At 36.3% G+C, this 25,356-nt stretch overlaps 1 pseudogene; it reads left to right on the top strand.

Annotated features, from left to right (window-relative positions):
* Positions 1 to 797: 797 nt before the first annotated feature.
* On the top strand, positions 798 to 16,409 carry LOC149536206 (ethylene-responsive transcription factor ERF039-like; annotated as a pseudogene).
* The last annotated feature ends 8,947 nt before the right edge of the window (positions 16,410 to 25,356 follow it).

The following is a 25,356-nucleotide window of genomic DNA, read 5'->3' as shown; positions in this document are numbered from 1 at the left end:
CATGCTAACTGCCAGCCATTAACCGCCAACTTTAGATGAGCCAGCGAGACACGTGTTAACAAGGTGTTGTGTCACCATTCTAAAAATCGTGCAACTTCACCATGGTGGCATGGCGCCTTCTGTCAATTTTCCTTGATCTGACGGTAGGAAATAGATAGTGCTCCTCAGTGCATCAATTAATAGAAACCGACCACGTATCGTTGTCTTTATTTCTTGCATCTTTGATCCTAGACCCACGAGGACACGTGTCCTCCGAGTGCTATGTCGCTAACATAAAACTCATGTGGATTATCCATAGCGCGATGGGGCCTGTCGTTGATTTCTAGAGATCTGACGGTCGAGAAGTTAACCTTTTGTTGCACTGGTGACGTTAAAGATCTGGTCCCATGCGCTGACTATATTCTGACCTGGCATACGTGGCTATTCCCCATTGGACTAATGATGCACCACCTTGGTCTGACAAGGCACCAACCTGGAGGGTTCGTACTGCTTTGACCCTACTAAGGGACATGTGGCGCTCAGGTGCTATGTCGTTGTTGTAAATCTCCCGCAACTTTTCCATAGCGCGATGGCGCCCATCGTAGATCAATTTCAATCTAACGATCAGAACCACCTCGTACTCTGCACATCCTTCCCTTTGAAAATTCTTTGGCCCGTGAACCACATATGTTCTGACTCATACACTTGGAACCTCCCTATTGGCTTGTGAACCACATATTCACCTGGCCTGCCGCAAACATTTTTCGGTGATGTAACCTACCCGCCGTGAAACTTTCTCTATCGGGTGCTATGTCGCTATGAAGATTTTCCAGCCAACACACGATAGTGATATACTGCCCACGGTATCGTGGAACTTTTTTGACCCGTCAAAACATGTTTTTCCGGCTCGTCGGACCCACCGGACACGTGGCATCAGGGTGCCATGTCGTGAACATAAAACTCGCGTAGCTTTTGATGGCGAGATAACGCCAACCCTAGATCTTCATCGGATCTGACGATTACGAACTTGCGGGCTACAAAATATATCATAAGGCTTGGCATTAAAATAATATTATCTTTGGGAATTAGCCGTTGGATGAGCCGAACATTTGAAATTTGAATCTTTGGCGGGTGAAAAAATGATAACAGGCACATCAAGCACCGCAACCACTAGTCCCATGGGGAGCTTCTATTGGTCCTCTAGCTTTAGGGAACCAATTACATAACATGCCCGTTGGTTCTTGAAAAAAATCTTCCTAAATTTTCTGGTGATGGAAAAGTCACTACTAATCAGCATATAAGTGCATTCTTTATAGCAAGTAGGGTTCTTGCAATTCAACATGAAGATGGTTATGTCCTTCTTTTTGTTGAAACACTCACTGAAGCCGCAGCTGAATAGTTTGGATAGCTATTGGCTGGATCAATTACTTCATGGGTAACTTTGATTCAAGCTTTCAAGAGGAGATTTAAAACTGGTAAAGCTAAACATTTGCTCCTTTCCCAATTGACTTCAATGAAGAAAGAAATTTAGGAGCCCATGCAAGAATTCATTGCTCATTTTAATCAGACGGTGAATCAAATTCTTGTCAACAAAAGACCCACTGAAGAAAATCAAATGACTTTCTTCATCAGTTTTCAACCTTCTGACATAAGCTTTCAAATATGAAGGGCAAGGCCTCCTAATCTAGCGGCTGTGCAAACTTTGGCTATTGAGGTGGAAGACGACTTTCTTAGTTGAGGAAAATGGAGTCGTGATCTACAAAAGGGGAAACGTCAACAAGCTCCTATCGCTACCACTAATCCTTTATATCAAAAATTGGCTAATGATGTGCTACAACTCAAAAAGTAGTTTCCCTATAATCCTCCACCTTTATATCAAGATATTCCAAGGAGAAATTATATGCCATATCAGAAAAATAGACAAACTAAATGGTCACCTCAATCAACACAAAGATTAGCCATCAAACATCCCATATCATCTAATAAATAGGCTACTATGTGTGGTTTTCACCTAACAACAGATCATGATGGTACAAGCTATCCTGAGATGGCCAGATTCATGCAAATGCATTTGACAGCGGAGAAAATAGAAGAATATGTGGCTCCTAAAGATGTAACAAAACCTACTACTAGGACCTCTTCCATTTACTTTCTAGAATATGAATCTAATAATGAAAAAGCCTAAGATATTGACAATCATTCTTGCAATGTGGCTACGCCAAATTGGAGATAGAGATTAGAAGAAAAATGGAGTAAAGAAGAAAAGGAGAAAGCTTCTGATGAGACTGCTAAGCGGATTCTACCTTGAAAGCATACTCCCGAAGAGCCTCCACAAACAAAGGAGATAGATAAGGGTAAAACCTCTCCCATTATTGAAGACTCTTTTGATTTCATTGATCATTGTAAGAAGACCAAAGTACAAATTTCTCAGTTGGACTACCCAAAAGCCAACCCTCATCAATTAGAAAGGTTGATCCAATGTGTTCGTAAAGGAAAAAATTTACCTGAGATCACTATCAACCAGGAATCAGGAGTTTCTCTAGAAGCGAAAGATAATTTGTAAGGGCCCATGACTAAGAAAGAATCTTTTGTGGCAACGTCTTTTTCAGAAAAACTTGAGCCTTTCTGTGTTTCTCTTTATATAGTTGGATGCAAGTTAAGTAATTGTATCATTGATTATGGTGCATCCAATAATGTTATGTCTTCAAAGGTGGCTCATGCCCTAGGTCTTTCATTAAACAAACCATTAGGAAAGGTATATTCTATGGAGGTGAAACAAGTTCTGTTGGTTGGCCAATTGAAAGATGCTCAAGTAGCACTTGCAACACATCCCAAAAAGAAGTTAAAACTGAACATCTTGATCATCGATATTCTTGCTAGTTATGGGATGCTTTTGAGTAGAAGCTTTTGCAAAGATCTTGGTGGTGAGATCAAGATGGACATGTCTCATGCCCTTATCCCGATTGGAGACAAAAAGGTTAAGCTTAATCCTAAACCCAAGGCTAAATATATGATCTTGAAATCAAATGACCCAAGAGCTGAAATATTGTATGTTGATACTAGGCATGGGATGTATATGATGGCATCCACTGAAGAAGATGTAACTGAACCTCTTATGCTTGATATAACCAATGAATTATGGTTAATAGAGTTTGATGGAAGTTCTTCTTCTTCTGGTTTAGGTGCCAGGATAGTGTTGATATCACCCAAAGGAGAGAAATTTCCAAGATCTTATAAGTTAGCTTTTGAAACCACCAATAATACTGCTGAATATGAAGCCCTTCTACTTGGTCTTAAGTATGCAAAAGAAAAGGGAATCAAATGGCTCAAGGTGTTAGGAGATGTAGAATTAGTTGTCAACAAAGTACAAAGGCAATATCAAACAAAGAATTCAAAATTGAAGGCAAATAGAAATAGAGTGTGGGATGAGATTGAGAATTTCAATGCCTTTTCTTTATCTCCTATCCCTCGTGAATGAAATTCTAAAGTAGATTGTCTCGTAGTCTCTGCATCTCTACTTATTCCTCATCCTAAGTTCAACAAAAATGTTTACACTGTAGAAATGATTCATAGACCCAGTGTGCCTAATAATGATTAGCAATGGCATGTTTTTGATGATGATGGACAAAGAATTGAATTTCTTGAGGGAAGACCTCCATTTTTAGACCTCAAATTTGAAGGATCACATAATCATAATGGAACACCAAGAGATGATCCTGAAGTTATTCAATTGGAAGGTAATGTAATCCTGAGAGGGTTAGTCACCCTAGAAAGTCTGTTTGACAAAGAAGACAAAAGGAAAGAGAAAGTTGAAGACACTAAACCCTCTAATTGTTCAAGTTATGAGAAAGTAAATATTGGTTCTGAGGAAAACCCCAAGATGGTCCTAATAGGGAAAGATTTGACATCAAAAGAGAAAGAAGAATTCATGAAGTTATTGAGAGCCTACAAAGACATTTTTTCTTGGAGTTATGAAGATTTAAGGAATTCATGAATGGGAAATTTAAACATCAAATTCCTTTGAAACCTCGTTCAACTCCCTTTTGGAAAAAGAAAAGGCAATTCAATCCCAAGGTAGCTGACGCTATTTTCAATGAAGTTGATAAGATGCTTAAAGCAAAGATTATCTATCCCATTCACCATTCAACATGGGTAGCCAATATCATTCCTGTCAAGAAGAAGAATGGTGAGATAAGAATATGTGTTGCCTTCCACAATTTGAATCAGGTGTCACTTAAGGATAATTATGGGTTCCCTATCATGGACCATATTCTGCAGTTGGTATCTGGCTTAGAACTCATGTCAATGCTAGATGGCTTCTTTGGTTATAATTAGATCAGTGTTGCATCGGAAGACCAACATAAAACATCTTTTACCACTCCATGGGGTATGTTTTCCTATAATTATATTGCATGATGGATCATTCATTTGCGGATTTCAAGAATAAGATTATTGTGATGTACCTTGATGATCTTACAGTGTTTTCAAAGTAGAGAAGGGATCATATACATCATCTAGAAGCTATCTTGCATTGATGTCAAACTCAAGGCATCTCACTAAATCCTAAGAAGTCTATATTCAGGGTGATAGAAGGTAAACTACTGGGACATATTGTCTCTAAATAAGGTATTCGAATAGACCCTGAATGGTTGAAAGCTATCCAACAGTTGTCACTTCCCATGAGTAAACTACTTTGGGCAGATAAACTTCATAAGGAGGTTTGTCAATTATGGATATGATGAAAGGGAAAAAAATTTTACGTGGACAAGGGAAGGTAAAGCTTCTTTTGAACAAATCAAATCTACAATTGCTAATGCTTCTACCCTTTCTTATCCAAATTTTTCTAAAGATTTTCATTTTTATTGCTATGCATTTGAGAACACTTTATCTACTATACTTATGCAACCTGACAAAGACAATATTGAAGCCCCAATAGCATTCATGAGTATCCCTCTTAAGAAACATGAATTGAAATACTCTTTGATCGAGAAGAATACTTACGCTCTAGTTAGAGCAGTGAAGCAATTTAGGTTTTACATCCTAAACTCTCACTCCAAAGTGTTTGTTCCTGATTCAGCAGTGAATACTATTCTGACACAATAGGAGATCGATGTAAACAAAAGGGCCTCCTGGATAGCTAAAATAAAAGAATACGATCTTGATATAAAACCTACAAAGCTTGTCAGAGGAAAAGGTTTGTGTAAGGAAATTGCAGAAGGATCTTCTAAAGGTGAGGAAGGGATGGAGGAAGAAGTGGTTTTAGTTTTATTCATTAGCAATGTTGATGATTGGTTTTCAAATATTGTCTATTTTATGACATATGGAGAATGTCCTGCTCATTTATCACCTAAAGAGAAGAGGACCTTAAAATTGAAATCTATGAAGTACATTCTCTGGGGTGATTCTTTACACAAGAAAGGGATAGATGGTACTTTTTTGAGATGCGTTGATTCTGAACAAAGAAAAGAGTTGCTTCAGTTGTTTCATAATGAAGCATGTGAAGGTCATTACTCAGCATCAGTAACAGCTTACAAAATTCTAAGGAATTGTTTTTACTAGCCTGGGATGTTAAAGGATGCAAAAGAATGGATCAAGAAGTGTGAGTCATGCCAATATTTCAAAGGAAGAGTTCAATTAGCAGCACTACCCTTGAAGCCAGTGGTAATTGAAGAACCCTTTCAACAATGGGGTTTGGACTTCATAGGTCCTATTCATCCTTCATCCACTACTAGACACACTCACATTTTCATGGAAACTGACTATTTTACCAAGTGGGTGGAAGCGATCCCAGTCAAGCAAACAACTTCAGAAGTGGTGTACAATTTTATCAAGCAAAATATTTTGGTTAGATTTGGTGTTCTGAACAAAATTGTAATTGAAAATGCTACCAACTTCTCCTCCCAAGAGATCTCCTCCTTCTGCTATCAATATGGAATCATTCTCTCTCATTCCTCAGATTATTTTTCCCAAGGAAATGGTTAGGCAAAATCAAGAAATAAAAATATTATGACCAGCGTGAGGAAATTGGTAGATGTTAATTAGAGGTCCTGGCACAAGCACTTGTATGATGCACTGTGGGCAAGAGAGCAATGGGATTATCCCCCTTTGAGACCTTGTATGGAACTAAACCAACTCTTCCTCTTCCTTTGGAACTATCCACCTTGAAATTATAGAATGCTATTGAGAATCATGAATTCAAAGATGCTCTTGAAAAATGAATGTTGTATTTGACAAAGTTGGAAGAAGAGAGAGAGGTGATTGTCAAAAGAATTCAGGAACATCAATCCTGTGTTAAGAAGTTATTTGACAAGAAGGCTAAGCAGAGGGCGTTTCAAGAAGGTGATCTTGTCTTGCTTTGGGATAAACACCGAGAACCAAAGGGCTTACATGAAAAATTTGACTCTTTATGAAGAGGCCCTTTCCAGATTAAAGAGATATGTGGAAAGAACTCCTTTATTTTTTCATACCTGAGTGGTACCCAGTTGCCCTTACCATATAATGGGCAACACCCAAAGCATTATCATTAGTAGAAGGTGTTTGTACACCTTTTTGTATATAAGTTGTCCCATTTTTTATGTGTTCCTATCAGTTTGTGTTGCTTTAGTTTTTCTTTCTGTTGTCCCATTTTTGGTGTTCGTTCCCTCTTTTGTACATTCCTCCCTTAGATGACTCTATTTTATAGCCCAATGGATAATGCACTATTTTATTCATTCTAGATTTGAGCTTCATCCTTGTCAGTCCTTGTCCCCAGTTAGAGCTAGTTGTTGCCTGGTTATAAAATTGTTTAAATTTTATAAGCCATGGTTAATTTTTGAAACTTGCCTAGTTTTAAGCTTTAAATTGGCCATTTTATCTCGAAATCTTTGTGAGTTTCTAAATCTTCATGTCTCTGACTCATTCCCAGCTCTGCACAACACTTGAATTTTTAAAAATCTAACTTCTAAGCCTCAGGTTATTGCAGGTTAATGGAGAGACCCAAAATACATGTTTTCAAGTCTATCATTAACCATTAACCTCTCAAAAGGTTAATGATAACCCCCAAAAACACATTTTTCTTAACCTCTCAAAAGGTTAATGATAGCTCCCAAAAAACATTTTTCCTAACCTCTATGAAACAATTATTAACCTGTTTGAAATTCCAAATCAGACATGAAAATGGTTTGAAATTGAAAATAGGGGTGATAAAGTTATCTTGGCTGAGCACAATGTCAAAGTGGAGAAAGATGTAGGCATCCCATGATTTTAACAAAAGAAAGAATCACACTCTTTAAAATCTCCGGCACAAGATGGTGGAAGTATTTCTTTGTGATGATTACAGTATATGCATCAAAATAATTAATTGATGAAGATAGTATTCAGGAAGGCTAAATGTGTATATAAAGAAACTTATCTCTGATCAAAGCCAAATCCCCTTCAATATCTTGATTCAACAAAAAAAAGCTTGGAAAATCATTGGTACCTAATAAAAGTTGAATTGCAAGATGCTCGTGAGAAATGAAACATTATAAAATGGGATGAACATGTGCGGAAACTAGCATATACTACAATGTCAATTTTACTTGCATGAAACAAGCATATCGATCATAGAACTTTTATCTGTAAAATAAATGATTACTAGTGCAAATTGAGGCAGCCCTACTCAATTCCCATATTTGCCAAATTTTCTTCGGCAATTTATGAAGCATCATGATGATTTAGGTCTAAATGAAAGCTAATCATGTCAAAGAAGTTAAGAGAAAATACCAATAGGTGTAGTTGAGAAATAATCTGGTGTATTTGACAAAATTCCCCTTCTGAATTAACGGCTCTAACTCCATTAGTTTAGTCAAATCTTTCACCAACCACCCTTCCTCTCTCAATATCATTGAACATAGCCGTAGCTCCTTAGAATGATGTGTGTGTATTCAATCAGGTATATCAAAAAGGAACATTGTGAGGAGAAGCACATAATCATATGATAATCACACAACAGTATCAAAATTGAAACATTTAAGTGGTCAACCAACTGGTGTAGCGCGATGTTTGAAGCCTTGCAAATATTATTTTCAAATGTCAATCTGGTGAGCTCTATACCTAGCTATAGCACATAACTTATTTGACAAAATGTTTCAAAGCCCCCAACCTCAAGCCATGTCTTTGAACTACTGTTATGACTAATCAGCGGTAGCAGCATTATTTACTACATTAGGGTTCAGTCATACATGAGAGTGTTGTAGCCTGTACAGAGAAGTCTATGTTCCTTTCTACATAAGCAAGCACATTTGCAATATAAATGGATGAAACAAGTCAATCAAGGGTGATGTACAGAAAGTGTTTGAAAGAATGTCTCATGAAAATGAGATTCTGCGATCATTGTTAGATTGGACTGGACTCACAAACAAGAGGCAAACTATAAAGATTCTAGTAGCCAATGGGGATTCCTTGAAAGTTGAGAATAGCAAGATCACAAAAGACATCGTGTGGTTTCTCTAGTGCGATTGTGCATACACAAGCATACCCCAATCGGTGTCTTTTGATAATGTGAGAATTATGCATGTTATTGGGTTCTTCAATAAAATATGGACTATAAAGTAAAGCAACTAATACAGTTGAAGGAGCTAGTTATTTTAGGTAGCATCGAAATGTTTCCAAAATCTTTAGGGAAGTTGTACCAGCTACAAAATATTGTGGTGGATGGATGTCTTAATGCGAGCTTAGAAGCTTTGCCAAAAGAGTTTTGTAATCTTTAATCATTGAGAACTTCTTACAAGCAGGAATTCCAACAAGATATTCTTATCATCAGATAAAAAGGTACACCAAAAGTTTTGCAATTAAACTTGGTCAAAGAGGCTTTGGTACAGTTTTCAAAGGTGAGCTTACCAATGGATGTATGATTGTTGTTAAGACACTTGATAAATCTAAACAAAGTCAAATTCAATTTTTGAATGAAGTGGCTGCCATTGGAAGGATCCACCACTTACATCTTGTCCGACTCCAAGGGTATTACTTGGAAGGGTCTAAAAGAGATTTGATTTATGAGTTCATCATCAAAGGTTCTCTTGAAAATTATATCCATGAAGATGATCAAAATGTATTGAATTGGAAATAATGGCACCGTATTGTAATGGATATAGCTGATGGGATTGCATATCTACATGATGAATGTCTAAATAGGATATTGTATTGTGACATAAAACCTCATAATGTATTGTTAGATGCCAATTTCTCCCTAAAGGTTGTAAATTTGGGTCTGACAAAATTAACAGATAAAGAAGAAAGCCATGTTTCTCTAACAAGCGCTAGAGGAACTCCTAGCTACGTGGCTCTAGAGGTGTGGTCTAGAAGCAATCGACCCATGACTGATAGATCAGTTGTCTATAGCTATGGTATGTTTCTCATGGAAATGGTGGGTAGAAGAGAGAATTTTGATATTAGAGCAAGTAGATTCAGCAAAATTTACTATCCAGAATGGGCGTTCAAATAGATGGATATGATAATGGCTCATCAAAATCGGTCCCAAAGGATTGAAAATTCTATAATCTATATCAATAGGAGACAGGTTGTAGTATCATTCTCAAGATTATAGTCAATGCATGAGCAATTGATGTTGTGAATGATTTTTTATTTTCCAAACTTGGTGATGATCATGAAGAAGAGTCTGTATCAAATAACTCAACAAATCAATGATTTGACTATCTAAAGACATGTTCCAAGCCATACATTTCGATTAGTGGTCATTTCCATTTAATGTTAATTTTGTTGAAGTTAATTAACCTCACCCAAATCACATATTTGGGAGGTGGTCATTAACCATGAAGAGGTAGTTATTAACCTCTATGTCTATATAAGGACTCCTTTTGGCTTTGTAAAGGGGGAATTTTTGTTTTAAAAATAAGGGAACACTGCTGAAATTTTGATCTAGAGATAAATTTTGGAAAGTATGTACACTTTTTGTCTGTGAAATCAAAAAAAAAAAAATCTCTTTTGTCTTCTTGGTGCAAGGAAATAAAATGAGGTGTGCTTTGGGTTTCTTATTCTAAAATCAAAATTGTTATCTGTTGTAGTAAACATTCTCATGGTATTGTGCGAGTGTTTATGAATAATGAATGTGTTTAGTAATACTGGTTGCTTTCAAGCGTAGTTCTTGATCACCTTTGTTTTCATTCTCGTTTACCCAGGAAGGTTGTGAGGGTGTGTGGTGCATTCATCCTGAACGGCTTTCTTTTGATCTTCTAAGTTTTAGATTCTTTATTTGAAAATCCTTTAAAAATTATATCATACGAGGGAGCTGCCCTTCTAAATGCAGAGGAAGGCCGCACACTAAAGGCCTATCCAACTGTTGTGAATGGTTTACCACACACTCCGTTGGGCAAATTCTACTATGACAAATCTGTTTACCAATAGGGCTATGAAAACTGACAAGGTTATTTGATTCTGATGTTGAGATGGCGAGGTTTAGAGCTCAAAAGAAAACCCAGGTTATGGATAATCAAATTTCGTAAGCTATACAACATCTCTATTACCAGTTATACTAGTGAACCCAAGATCCTACTCAATTGAAGGAGTCAAATTAGAATATGCTAGTGATTTCATTTCTGCATAGTTATACTAATAGGCTATGGTTTTGGTTTGGCTATAGAATGATGTTAAGTTTATTATAGATCCGGTTCTGATTAATGTTTTCATAGTCCGGGGTTATACTTTTTCATATTGATTGATTCATTTGTATGAATTCATAATAGTGGATTACACTTTTTTAGAGAGACAGAGATTTTTTGGAGGGTTTAGATTCAAATTTGAATTATTTTCTAAATACCTATAGTTTTTCTTCATAGTGTCATCTCCTATTCTTTCGATATCAATTCCAAAACGATTTGTGCTTGCAGTTGAGCCATGATTTAAAATCAATGGTAAGATGTGTTGGCCGGGATGCAGATAGGAAAGGAACAAAGCATCCCAGCTACATAGGTGTTGTTAATTATTGTTAGTTGGACAGCTGTTATTTCTGACCCGGAAATAGCAGCACTATTTATGGGTAGCTTGGACAGCTGTTCGTCCTTATCTATGAATAGCAGTTGTATTTATGGGTGATTTGGACAACTGTTTGTCCAGTTGCCAAAAATTAGTAAATGGTTATTATTTACTAATTTTAGAGATTCCCTTTTGGACACCTTACAACCAATTCTATTATTGGCTGTTGAGTTGTCTTAATCTCAGCCGTTGGTTTGTTTTAATCTTGGTCGTTGGTTTACCAACGAGAGTAGTATAAAAAGGGGTCTAGGGGGCATTTGGAGAGTAAGGCAAGAAGCTTTTGGAGAAGCAGTTTGCAGTGTTAGCAAACAGTCTTGCAGTATTAGCAAGGAAGCTTTTGGAGAAGCAGTTTGCAGTGTTAGCAAACAGTCTTGCAGTGTTAGCAAGGAAGCTTTTGGAGAAGCAGTTTGCAGTGTTAGCAAACAGTCTTGCAGTGTTAGCAAGGGCAAAGAGAGAAGCTTTTGTGAAGCAGTTTGCAGTGTTAGCAAACAGTCTTGCAGTGTTAGCAAGGGCGCAGTGTTAGCGCAGGGATAGCAGTGAGAAATATCAGCGGGAGAAATTAGGAGGTTGTCGGAGTTTTTCCAGTGTGAGGCAAGGAATTTTGTATCTCCTGATTTGCTGGGGGTTTTTCCAGGGACAATTTGTCCAAAAATATTGTGTTCATTGTGTTGCGCATTTCTTTCCATATTTTAAGTGAAGTTGCAGTTGTGTTATTTTTCGATATTAGCTGGGAATTTATTTTCAGCAGTTTAATAATCATTTGTGATAGGAGATTAATAATCAGTGACTGTAATAGTTTGATTTTTCACATGGTATCAGAGCATTGTTAAGGGTAGAAGAGTTTTGCCCTAGGAAAGAAATTTTGATCTCTTTAGATTTATTATTGCTTTAAACCCTTGAGATGGCTTCAGCTGGTTTGAGAGATCAGGATAGATTGGATGGTGCCTCAAATTTTGGTGTCTGGAAGGCCAGAATTTCTTTATTGTTGGAAGAGAATGGTATCAAGAATTATGCTACCAGTGGTGTACCTGTACCAACGGATGCAACACAGCTTGCAGCATATAGGAAGGACGATGCCAAAGCGAGGAGAATTATTCTTGATGGTGTCAAGGATCATATTGTTCCACATATCTCAGAGCTAGATACAGCAAAGAAGATGTGGGACGCCATTCTAAATCTGTACCAGAATGCTACCACTAACAAGAAGTTGATTCTCAGAGAGAAGCTAAAGAATACCCGGATGAATCAGGGAGAAGACGTCACAAGTTACCTCACCAGGCTCAGACTTGTCAAGGATGAGTTAGCAGCTGTTGGAGATAGCCCTAGTGATGATGAGCTAGTGAGAATAGCCCTAAATGGGTTTACTAAACAATGGAGTGTCTTTGTTCAAGTTGTCAGTGGACGAGATACTTTACCGAGTTGGGATCGACTATGGACTGATTTCACTCAGGAGGAGTTTAGACTAAGTCTTGTCAATGGGGCCAACAAGAGTCAGAAAAATGAGTTGGAACAAGAGAACGTTGCCCTAGCGGGTAAAGGGAAAGCAAAGAAGGGATCTAGCAAAGGATCAAATTCACAAAGTGAAAAGAAGAAGAAGGACCTTTCTAAGGTTAAGTGCTTTGGATGTCACGAGTTTGGCCACTATGTTAGTGATTTCCCAGAGAGGAAAAAGGGTAAGAAGCAGGTGGCAGCTTCAGCAAGTGCAGAAGAACTCTCCAGCAGAATGGAAGATGAGTTTGCACTCATAGCTTGTATGGTTAGCTCAACCTCACAGTGTGTTTGGTATATAGATAGTGGGGCGTCATTTCATATGACAGGAGTTAGAGAGTACTTCTCTAGTTACAAGGAGGAGGACACCAACATCCAGATTTCTATGGGAAACTTGTCCAAACTCAACCCTGTTGGGAAAGGGACTGTTCAGTTTCAGAGGGAGAATGGAAAGATAATTCCTCTTCATGATGTGTTATATGTGTCGGGCTTAGGTATGAATTTGATTTCTGTATCTGTTCTTCAGGATAGGGGGTATAATGTACTCTTTAGAGGGACACATGTGTTGATTAAGCACAAGGATTGGAAATCACCCATAACTATTGGAGTTAGGAGTGGTCGCCTTTATAGATTGCAGTTTGATACTCCTAAGGCACTTATGAGCAACAATAATCCTAGAGATCTTGGAGAGCTATGGCATAGGAGGTTGGGCCATATTCATCATGGAGCACTTAGATTGCTTCGTGAGACCGTGACAGGTGTTCCAGAGGTGAGCACAGAGCATGACGATGTATGTAAGGGATGTGTGTTGGGGAAGTTTGCGAAATCATCTTTTCCAAGGAGTGACACCAGATCTAAGGGTGTTCTTGATCTAGTACATTCAGATGTTTGTGGACCAATGTCAACGAAATCTCTCAGAGGATATGAGTACTATGTTACTTTTATTGATGACTTCTCTAGAAAGACCTGGATATACTTCTTGAAGACTAAAGATGAGGTTTTCAGTCGATTCCAAGAGTCAAGGCTCTTGTGGAGAACTCGACAGGAAAGAAGATAAAAGTTCTTCGATCAGACAATGGAGGCGAGTACAAAGGAAATGTCTTCCAGGAGTTCTGCACCAAAGAAGGAATCAAGAGAGAATGGACTGTTCCTTACAATACACAGCAGAATGGAGTTGCTGAGAGGAAGAACCGTTCTATATCGGAGGCAGCAAGAGCTATGCTACATGACTAGGACATGCCCCGTTACTTATGGGCAGAGGCGTGTAATACAACAGTCTACATTCAGAATAGAGTTCCACACAAGGTGCTAGGGAAGATGACACCAGAGGAGGCTTTCAGAGGGAAGAAGCCAGATGTTAGTCACTTCAGGATATTCGGGAGTTTGGCATATTGTCATATTCCTGGAGATACACGTACAAAGTTAGATCAGACTGCAGAGAGGGGGTACTTTGTTGGGTACAGTGAGACCTCAAAGGCATACAGGATTTTCATTCCAGGGACTAAAAGAGTTATTGTCAGACAGGATGTCAAGTTCATGGAGGACAAGGCATTCAAGAGATCCAGAGATTTGCCAGCAGATGATCAGAGTGAGCAGCCAATAGAAGCTCCAAGACCAAGTCAAGGGCATCAAAGCTCAAGTACAGTTACCAGTAAGAGTGTAGACTTAGTTAGTGAAGATTCACAGAGTATGGAGCAACAGGTGCAATAGGAAATGCATCTGGAAGACTTAGAGGTTGACATTTCATCCTCTACAGTTGGCAGCAGGAACCATGTGGTTCCAGATACACAAAGGGATACTCAGGAGTTTGTGGGAGCTCCTAGGAAGAGTACTAGACAGCAAAGACAACCAGCCAAGTTCAATGACTATGTGGCATTAGTTAGTCAGTTGGTAGATAGTGAGCCTTCTAGCTATCAGGAAGCTGCAAAACATCAGGTATGGCGAGATGCTATGGTTGAGGAATATTCTTCAATAATGCAGAATGATGTGTGGGAGGTAGTACCTAGACCAACAGATAGGGCTGTAGTTGGATCACGTTGGATTTATAAGATAAAGCATGGTGCAGATGGTAGCATCGAGAAATACAAGGATAGGTTTGTGGCAAAGGGGTTCTCTCAGAAGGAGGGAATAGACTATGAGGAGACATTTGCTCCAGTTGCCAGGTATACTTCTATACGAGCTGTAATCTCACTTGCAGCACAGATGGGATGGCAGATCCATCAAATGGATGTCAAGACAGCATTCCTCAATGGTGAGTTGAAGGAGGAGGTATACATAGAACAACCAGAAGGCTTTGTAGCACACAGCAAAGAGACCCACGTGTGCAGATTGAAGAAAGTTGTTCGACTACAATACATACCTACAGATGAGCAGGTAGCAGACATTCTGACGAAGGCTTTGGGAAAGGCCAAATTTATCTTCTTCAGAGATAAGATGGGTGTCATGCAGAACAGCTTCCTCGCTAAGAGGGAGTGTTAATTATTGTTAGTTGGACAGCTGTTATTTCTGACCCGGAAATAGTAGCACTATTTATGGGTAGCTTGGACAGCTGTTCGTCCTTATCTATGAATAGCGGTTGTATTTATGGGTGGTTTGGACAGCTGTTTGTCCACTTGCCAAAAATTAGTAAATGGTTATTATTTACTAATTTTAGAGATTCCCTTTTGGACACCTTGCAACCAATTCTATTATTGGCTGTTGAGTTGTCTTAATCTCAGCCATTGGTTTGTTTTAATCTTGGTCGTTGGTTTACCAACGAGAGTAGTATAAAAAGGGGTCTAGGGGGCATTTGGAGAGTAAGGCAGGAAGCTTTTGGAGAAGCAGTTTGCAGTGTTAGCAAACAGTCTTGAAGTATTAGCAAGGAAGCTTTTGGAGAAGCAGTTTGCAGTGTTAGCAAACAGTCTTGCAGTGTTAGCAAGGAAGCTTTTGGAGAAGCAGTTTGCAGTTTTAGCAAACAGTCTTGCAGTGTTAGCAAGGGCAAAGAGAGAAGCTTTTGTGAAGCAGTTTGCAGTGTTAGTAAACAGTCTTGCAGTGTTAGCAAGGGCGCAGTGTTAGCGCAGGGATAGCAGTGAGAAATATCAGCGGGAGAAATTAGGAGGTTGTCGGAATTCTGCCAGTGTGAGGCAAGGAATTTTGTATCTCTTGATTTGCTGAAGTTTAATATAATTTCTCATCTGTAGAACTGGTTTTCCCTTAGGGGTTTTTCCAGGGACAATTTGTCCGAAAATATTGTGTTCATTGTGTTGCGCATTTCTTTCCATATTTTAAGTGAAGTTGCAGTTGTGTTATTTTTCGATATTAGCTGGGAACTTATTTTCAGCAGTTTAATAATCATTTGTGATAGGAGATTAATAATCAGTGACTGCAATAGTTTGATTTTTCACAGGTGTGAGAAAGAGGAAGTGGGGAATATGAGTATCAGAAATAAGAGAACCAGGGAAGCAGAAGAGGATATGGTTGGGGTCATTTCCCACACCAGAGATGGCAGTTCGTGCACGTGATGCAGCAGCAATGGCATTAAGAAGTGTTTCTGCCACTTTCAATTTCCCTGAATCGATTCTCTCCCTTCCTCGCCCTACAACTTCCTCTGAAACAGACATTCAGGCGGCTGCAGTCGAAGCTGCATATTCTTTTCAACAGCCAGAAGTGGAAAAAGTAGCGCATTTGAGCTCCACCAGTAATAATGATGATGTTAGCAAGGATTTCCAGGGCTTGGAGCTTCTTTTACACAATCCAAATAGTGGGAGAGAAATCTCTGATATTGCAGAGCCTAATAACAACAGCGAGGCTGTTGAGTCATGGTTGGATCGGCCAAACTTGCTGATGAACATAGTAGATGGAGTGCCACTTGGATCTTCTCTTCTCTTTCACAGTCAATTCTGGGAGAGGAGGAAGAAGATCACCAGTTTGTATCTCTTTGGGATTTCACATGAATTATTTTGTAATTTGACAATCATTTTTTAGTTATGAATTCTACAGGAAGACTTTATCTGGTATAGAATGGTAGAAAACAACCTGCAAGGATCAGCTTGGGCAATCCCTGGTTATAAATGGGTTGGTAAGATGAGGCTTTTTTTTGCAATAGGAAGGGAGAAAAGTGTACAGTTTTAAATCATTGTACAAGAAATCCAAAACATTTGGCTTGCTGGCACAAGATAGTATCATGTTCGGGCAATACGATTGAAAGTTTGGGTGTTTACTTTTTAGGCATTTCCATCAATTTGTGAAATGCGGAATGTAATATATTTACTTTAAGAGAAGTGTACTCACTGATGTAAGTTTTCCTTACCCTACCGTATATACACGTTTTCTTGCTTTTGTTTGCAGGAAACAATGTGAATCTTCATGGACCTCTTGGCTATTATTGCTCAAGTACATAGTGCAATGAATATTATGGAGATGAGTGCATCTATTGATCCATGAAACTGAATGTCATTGTCTGAACTTTTCATGGACATCATTTTTTTAACTTTGTTTGCTAGTGCTCTCTTTCCTGGTTTTTTGGCTTACTACATTGGTAAAGTAAGACTGCATTACCCGATGGAAGCAAGATTTTCAAAGATAGCAGATTACCTTTGTCTGCATCCATACATCATTTAGATAGTGAAGCAAGTTGATTCAATTTCAATAGTTGCTTTATTATTCATGCTCACAAGTTGACAACAATGTCACGTGATGGTTTGTCATTCTTTCTGATATGGAATTGTGAATTCATGAAAGAAGGTTAACGGAATGTTCAAAAAGCAATGGCGAAAGCATGTATTAATGTAAGAAATGTTAAATACCAATAAAATGGAAACTAAACTTTAATCATTCTTGTTATAGAATTCCTTTTCAATGCGTTATAGAACATTTCACTAGAAGAATAATATTTTCCATGTAGAATTATGCTATTTTTGGTATAATAAAATATTTTTAAGTAATAAACAAGATATATTAAATATAAATTACAAAACAAAAACTTTTGTTGAGGAAGGATATATATATAGAGAGAGAGGGATGGGGGGATTTAGAAGATGAAGGTGGGTAGACAGAAGGAAATATTCTAGTATTATATGTTCATTGTTAATTGATTTTGAGATGAAGTGGCATTATGGGTCAATGTTCTTTTCTCATTTATAAAAATATGATTAATTGAGCTTCCATCCAATAGACTTTTGTGCCTCAAGAAATGGTATGAGGCTCCATGTTTCATTCCTCTTAAGAGCTTTCATCTTGGTCTAATGTCACTAGATGATTGGTTATGTGGTACTAGTGACTCTGCATTAGTAAGTGTATTGATAGACATGGAATTATCACCAGGGATAACAATGTCTACATCATTGAATGAGAACTTGATATGTTGATGGTACAACTTACATGTCATGAATCCATGGCCTACACAAAAAAATATTACAAGCAAGTAGGATGTCTAATAATTTGAAGACCACATTGTTTTCCATGGGACCCACACAAATAGGAAGCACAATTAGATCCTAGGAGGATCATTCAAATTCATCATATGCTTTTATGGTTATCTTCCTTCTAGGATGGATTGCCAATTCAAACATTCCCAATTGTTGAACTACACTAAAGGTAACAATATTTATCCTTGAACCATTTTCTATCCATACTAATTAGACTTGAGTGCAATGATTTGAGTTTTGATATGAGGGGCAAGATTGTGGTGATGACTCAAGGCCTTCTCGACGTCTTTAGAAAATGTGAGATAGTACAATTAGGAAATGTGGTTTGTACCATAGCTTGGAATATATTAGCATCACTATTTGAAGGGACATTAGCAATGTGTAGAGCTTTCTCTAAGATCTCTTTGTACAAGGGAGACACCTCTAGCAATTTGAAGATGGAAATTTGCATGAGGGTCATTGTAATTGTCTCACAAGGTGATATAGCTAGATGTAGAAGGTGGATCCACTTGTTTGGAAAAAGAGGCACATTTGGCATCATTAGAAACTTAAAGAACAACCTTAGATTTCCCTATGTAATAGAGGTTTTAAGGCCTTACCATGAGAGGCATTTGTCACCCTAAGTGAAACCAGTAGTCTAGCATTGCAAGAATGGTTAAAGAAGGTTTGAATTCTCAAGAAAACCATAGGTCTCTCATCATTGATGTAATAGTTGGATTCTTCATAAAAATGAAGTCCCATAATGTAAATTCTTTCACTTATTGGCTCAATCATGTTGATGATTTTGTCTGTGTTAGCATAAGTATAGTTAATCTTGCCATCATGACCTTTCTTGTTGTTGTTTGATGTATCCCATTTCCCATACTTAGAGATAGGGTCCTTAAAGACCTTGTGATCTGAGTTCTTAGCTTGTCCATCCATGATAACTTTCCCTTCATTAATATTGGGTTCGATAAAATCCTTGGGTTTGAATAAATTATTAGTATTGTGACCCTTATAACAATGTGTAATTGCAAAATTGGTCACCTTTTCACCAATTGGATTTTACAGATGGGTCATAGGGTTGATAATTGTCATGCAACAAGATAATATTATTAGTGTGAAATTTTTTCAAGACCACTTCATACAAGTCAACCATTGGTGTGTAAGAGCATCTTGGTTTAGAGGGTTCATTTGCCTTGTCAAACCATTTAGGCTTTGAGGTCTCTTGTTTCTTAACAACATTTATAGCATTGGATAAGTGAATACTTGGTTTGTTAGTCTTAGGAGCATCTACCACTCCATCATTGACCAAATTTTTGTTTTGGTTGCATGGACTACTCTTATATTTTCCATTTACGTTGTTATTTTTATCCTTATTTAAGACAATGTCTCCCCTTTTGACAACAATGTCATCAATGTGATAGGATCTTTCAACCATGTCATTAAACAAATTAGATAGTTTCTTCCTAAGATCATTATGCAATTTAGGCATGAGTGTATTGATGAAGATGTCATTCTTTCCAATCCTAGGAATTTGTTAAGGATACCTAGAATGTAGCGTTCTCCATCATTGTAGGTATGTGGCAAATGGTTCCCCTTGTCTTTATTTTATGTTGCATAGATACAATATTGTGATAGGGTGTTGAATGTTATATGAATATTGTTGGATGAGTCACTATGCAAGTTCATCAAATATTTTAAGTGGAGGCAACAACTTGGTCAACATTCCATGGCTTGGCCCCTTAAGCTTCTAGAAAATAGTCTCACGACCTAAGTGTCCTCATTCATGAAATCCATGTTGAGAGTATAGAAATTTTGTACATGGTCATGCATGTCAGCATTTTCATCACATTTGTCATACATAGAAACCTCGAGGAAATGGCACCATGTAGAGACTTCTATCATATGAGAGAGCACATATGGTTTCTACAAAGGAGGTTTTGTGTTGCTCTTTGCCATTTGTAGTTGGGAAAGTTTACTTCTTAGCTCTTGCATTTCTTTTCTTATGATTTAAGCTTCATTTTTCTCTCTTTTTTGGATAATTTTTTGATTGTCATAACCATTGGTAAGTTTCCATCCTTGAGAAGTCATGTATTCAAAATATTGATACCTATTTCTCTCTAAGGCTTTAAGTATAAGTTTCTGGAGAAGTAATCTTGTTGGAATCTCATGAGGTCTTCACTAGTAACCTCATTGTCTACCTCACTCTCACGGTGTGATTGTTAGGGTCTAGGTAGTGAAGAACATCCTGTAGTGTGTATCCTTGAGGATCTTGGCAAAGTATTGTTCCCATTGTTTCCATAGGATGAGTTATTCATAAATGGATTTATATACTTGGCCTAATAATCACTATTTTCAAATTCATTTGTATGAGGACTAGTTTCACTATCTGGGTGAGACATCTCACTAGTAGCTATATTCCTAGCTTCTTCTAATCTTTGTCTATCCATCCTAGCTTTCTCTTCTCTAAGCATAGAGAGTTATTCTAGTTGATAAATCCTCTCCTCATGGTTCATGGTGAGTGGAACACTATATGTAGCCATAGGAGTGTTGAAGGGAGTATCAAAGAAAGTGTCAAAGTGGTAAAGTGGGTTTTGCCAAGTAGTTGTGTTAGCCTCTTCCTTCCTATCAAGGACAAGTTCTTTCTCATAGGCTTTCTTATAAGGACATCTAATAGGAGTTGATAATTGTGTGAATGTAAAGAGGGACAACTTCCTTATCCAGCTTGGAGTCTAGTCACACTTACATGTAAAGAAAAACCCTTATTATAATGAGAACACACAAATCCTTTTGGAATCAAAACTTACATAGCCAAAATGTTCACTTGTCAAAAGATAGTGTGGAGCAAATAGGTTTTCAAAAGTTCTTTAGAATTTACAGTGCTAGTGATTTGTGCTAATATTTACACAAGAAGTTCAATAACAAATAGCAAAGAGAATGAGATAACCAAGTTTTTGACAAGTGAGAAATATAGACATTAAGGTCATATTTGAGAGTCTCGACATACATTTTTAGCTTAAGATAGTACTAGATATGAAGCTTTTAGAGTAGATTGTGGTAAGACTAGGTACAAATAGCTCTAATTTAGCTAAAGTGTAATCTAGACTCAATTATGCAAGCAATTGAAATTCAACAATAGTTTATATAAAACTAGATAATACTATACCAACATTTTCTATAATTTGATAGTATGTATAGTAGGGAGGTGATACTTTCTAGATAGGCAATACTTTCTAGAAGGTTATATACCATACTATAAAATTATCAAGGGGATAAAATTTGTTACGTGGTATTATGCTTTTAGAAAATCATAAGTATCATACTATATTTCCCTAAAATCTTGTGTGGTTAAGGTTTAGTAAACTTTGTAACATGTGACTTAATGCCTAAAACATGTACATTTTGATTTGAATTTTATGTGTTTTAGGCAAAAAATACAATTTTGATAGAGGAATATTTTAATTTCCAATATTAGATACAAAGCTTTACAAAAAATTGGAGATACAAGCATATGTCTTCAAACACTTGGAAAAGGGACAAAGAAACCTTGTCAACACAAGTGCTTGTGAAATCTCAAAAATAAAACCCTACAAATGCTAATTCCATCTATATGTTCAAAATGTTTTCATGGGTCTATCACATTCAAAAATATGCCAAGTAGAAGGACCTAGAGGTCATAGCTCATTACTTAACACAACTTGTCCCATGCTTGATGCCCCTCACTTCACACAAAGTGGTTTTCCAAAATATTTGTTTGCTTTGTCATGAAGATTTAATTGGTGAAACCAAAGGGACAAAAATCATGAGTGTAAAAATATTGGGGTGATCTAAGTAGTCCACTAGGATCAATCCCTACACCAAGATTTTATATGAATAATAAGGGTAGCTTCTAATCCTAAGGTATTTAGAAAGGGCCCCATTCACAACTCCCTTCTTGTACTTGATAACAAGACACCTTGTTAGAGAAAAGTAACAAACCTTGTGGCCACAAGAGTACCTTAAGCATTCTGACTTAGTGTTTTCATCATGGTAATAATCCCACAAGTACTTGCACTAAATAAAGACAACTGTTACACCCCAAGGATTTGGCCTCTGTCAAGGGATTTGTGATTATAATGGGTTGGGGTAGTTGGGTTGTTCTCATTCCCACTTTGGGTCATTCCTATTGGTATCTCTCCACCAATGACACACCCTGTAAAGGAGATATCTCACTAGGAGATAGATGAAATGGAACCACACCAAAGAGTTCAATATTTCTGATTCACCTAAGGGGTGAAGAGAATACTCTTCTATTCTTAATGCTTCCCTTAAACAGGACAAGACAATTAATTAAAACCACTAAAATATAGAATATACCACTCAATTTTGAGACACAATAAAGTTTCAAGATTTTTGATTCACCACAATGGTGAAGAGCATACTCTCCTACAAATGATGAGACCTACTCACAAGTTTTATGTTCCTAGGAAGGGAAACAACTAGTAGATGTCGCAAATGTAAATGAAAGAAAACATCAAGCACACCTAGTTTGTTTGTTTTTTATTTTCTTGGGCAGCCCTCTAAAACTATTAGTAGCATATTTTAGCAAATAGATTCTTTGACATGTGTTCTTGTAATAAGTAATTTAGGAAAATCATACAGAAAAAATATGTTAGCTCATCAAAAAGGGTTAGCCAACAATAATAAATCAACAAAATCTAACTGGTCACAAAGTAAATAATCTAGGAAACTCAAACGTAAGATGCATCAAGAACTTAAAATGCTAATAAAAACCAAAACAACTTTCTGTTCTAAGACATGTGATATTTTCTACTACAAAAATATCATATGATACTTCCTAGTATAACCAAGTGTGAGTCTCTACATATGTGATACTCTTTGTCAAATATTTTGATATTTCTTAAAACTATAGTGTGAAAGAGTGTAAACATTTGTGTGATACTTTTAACTACCAAATTTTTGCACAATAGTTGTATATGAAATGTTGTACGATACAAAAAAAGTATCATACAATAGTTTCATTTGCAAAAAATAATAAAAAGCATGCAATGAGAAGTAGAAAAATGAAGAGTAGAAGGCAAAACAAGGTTGTGTTTCCCATGGTGGGCGCCAAAAATGAACACTCAGAAATATGCACTCCTCTACATCTTTTCTTTGTAAGTATCTCATGGATTGTGAGCCCCAAATGTTGACATAGAGCTCCATAGTCATGACATGCAAAGGAATGCAAATAGGAATAAAATGGCTCTCAGCCAAGCAAAATTTTGCAACCCATTTGTGAGTACACCATGAAATAGGAGATTCTAATTCAATATTAAGGATGCTAGTATCCAAGAGCCACTATGAGATACTATGTAAAATGCAGCTAAAATATATGAAATTCTAGAAATGTAAATTAACTAGCAAGACGAGAGTGTTACAAGCCTTTTAATTAAACTGGATGTGCTATTCTAATGCATACAAGGAAAATATACTAATATAACATGATTTGAAGCTACTATGCTATGAAAATGTGAGCGTTAGGCCACAAGATCTTTAAAGCTCCAAGTGTACCTATAGAAAAACTTGCATCATAAAAATAGTGCAAAAAGAGTGGATCCTTAGATGAGGAGAGAGCTCTTCCTTTTAAAGAAGTACAGATGGTGGAGATGATGAGACATGAGGATCTAATGAAGGGTATGTGGGTAGTTAACTTTTGCATAATTCCTGTTCACAATAATTTCCACCAATCATTAAGAGTTGACTATTCTTTTTTCTCCATTTGAGATAAAAGACTTTTCTTTTATTTTTAAAATGGGAAAATTCCTTTTATGCGAGCAATTTAGGATAAGAGATGAAATAGGTCTTTTATTTAATTAATGGTGGGCATGTTCCTCTTAATTAAATAAGAATATAGGACATAGCAGTCAAACTATATGACAAAATTAGATAAATCAATTTTTGAAGATTTGATCAAGATAAATGATTTAATAATTTCAGCAAAAATGTTAGGTAGGGGGCTAATAGTCTAGATGACCAATTTTGGGTGATTACACATGTATTTATACTTGTCTACTTACATCTTTAATATGTGCACTTTCCTTGGACAAGAACCACATTTTTATTCTAGATTTTATAGCATAAAAATACTATACACATGTCTTCAAAGGCCATCTATTCCTATATTGTAATTTTATACATGTCCCTCATGTGATGAATGTATCCTTTGAGCCTAGACATGAAAATAGATTAGGAAAATTAAACAAAATATATAGGAATGGTAGATATAGAATAGTTTGATGTTACAATGCTATGATTTCTTTGGGGTGACTTCTAGAATTTCATCAAAGCATATGTGGCTACTTATTTAGTATTCTCTAGGATAATTTATTTGGTTACTACACTCAATTCTAGAAATCTAGGTATGAGAAAAAAAAAACTTTACTTTCATTGGAAGATAGCATACACACATAATGTCTATTAATAATGTGAAAATAGAAGTGATGATGATATTGATGGATGTACATAATATTATACATCATCCTATCTATGATAAATGTATATCTCTATACATGGAGTAGTCAATGTAGAATCTCTCCACTAGACTATAGGGATGTAATCCCAAAGTTATGAACATGACTAAACATGGCTAATTCCAACGGTTAGAGAAATGATGACTAAACGTGTAACATATATAGTGGATTATGATCATAAAGAATGACCTAAATTTTCTATATATGGGTGAGCTTCTCATCTTTTAGTTGATGTGATATCCCCATTTTGGCACATAAATTAACTAATGAATAAGTATTATACATAAAGACTATGTAATATTAATAACTGATAGTATTATAATTATATTAAGATATAATTTAGAATATTATAATAATCATATATTATATTCTATAATTTATAATTATATATTATATAATTATAAATTATAATTATACATATAAATATATCTATGAATATTATTATATATTAGATATTTATATGCCATAGATAATTAGTACATATTCGTACGACAATGATATATGATATTATATCTTTGTTATATATTAAAATAATATTTAATTATGATTCATATATAACATATAATCATATATAATATAATAATAAATAATATATAGTCATATATTATTATTGTAATATACAATCATATATTATTAATATTAGTATATGTTATTAATATATAATTATATATAACTATTATAATATAATATAACTACCTTGTGAAATATATTAATATTAATGAAAAGGCGCAACTGGATATATATATATATATATATATATATATATATATATATATATATATCGTAAAAGGGGATTGGATAGGAATTATCATGAAAACATATAGGAAGGAAGAAGCAAATCAGAATATATCTTAAGGGGACATTACAAGTGGTATCAGAGCTTCGAATCTGCCAGCTTGTAGGACATATCTACAAAAGAATTGATCAGTTTCAGAGTTAGAAAATATTTATCATTGTTTTTTTATTAGAGACCGTTGGTT

The sequence above is a fragment of the Cupressus sempervirens genome, chromosome 10 (genome assembly GCF_028749045.1).
Source record: "Cupressus sempervirens isolate cs-2001-9-10 chromosome 10, ASM2874904v1, whole genome shotgun sequence".
Lineage (NCBI taxonomy): Eukaryota > Viridiplantae > Streptophyta > Pinopsida > Cupressales > Cupressaceae > Cupressus > Cupressus sempervirens.
The sequence above is the reverse complement of the archived record's forward strand: the minus strand, read 5'-3'. Positions and strand labels throughout refer to the sequence as shown.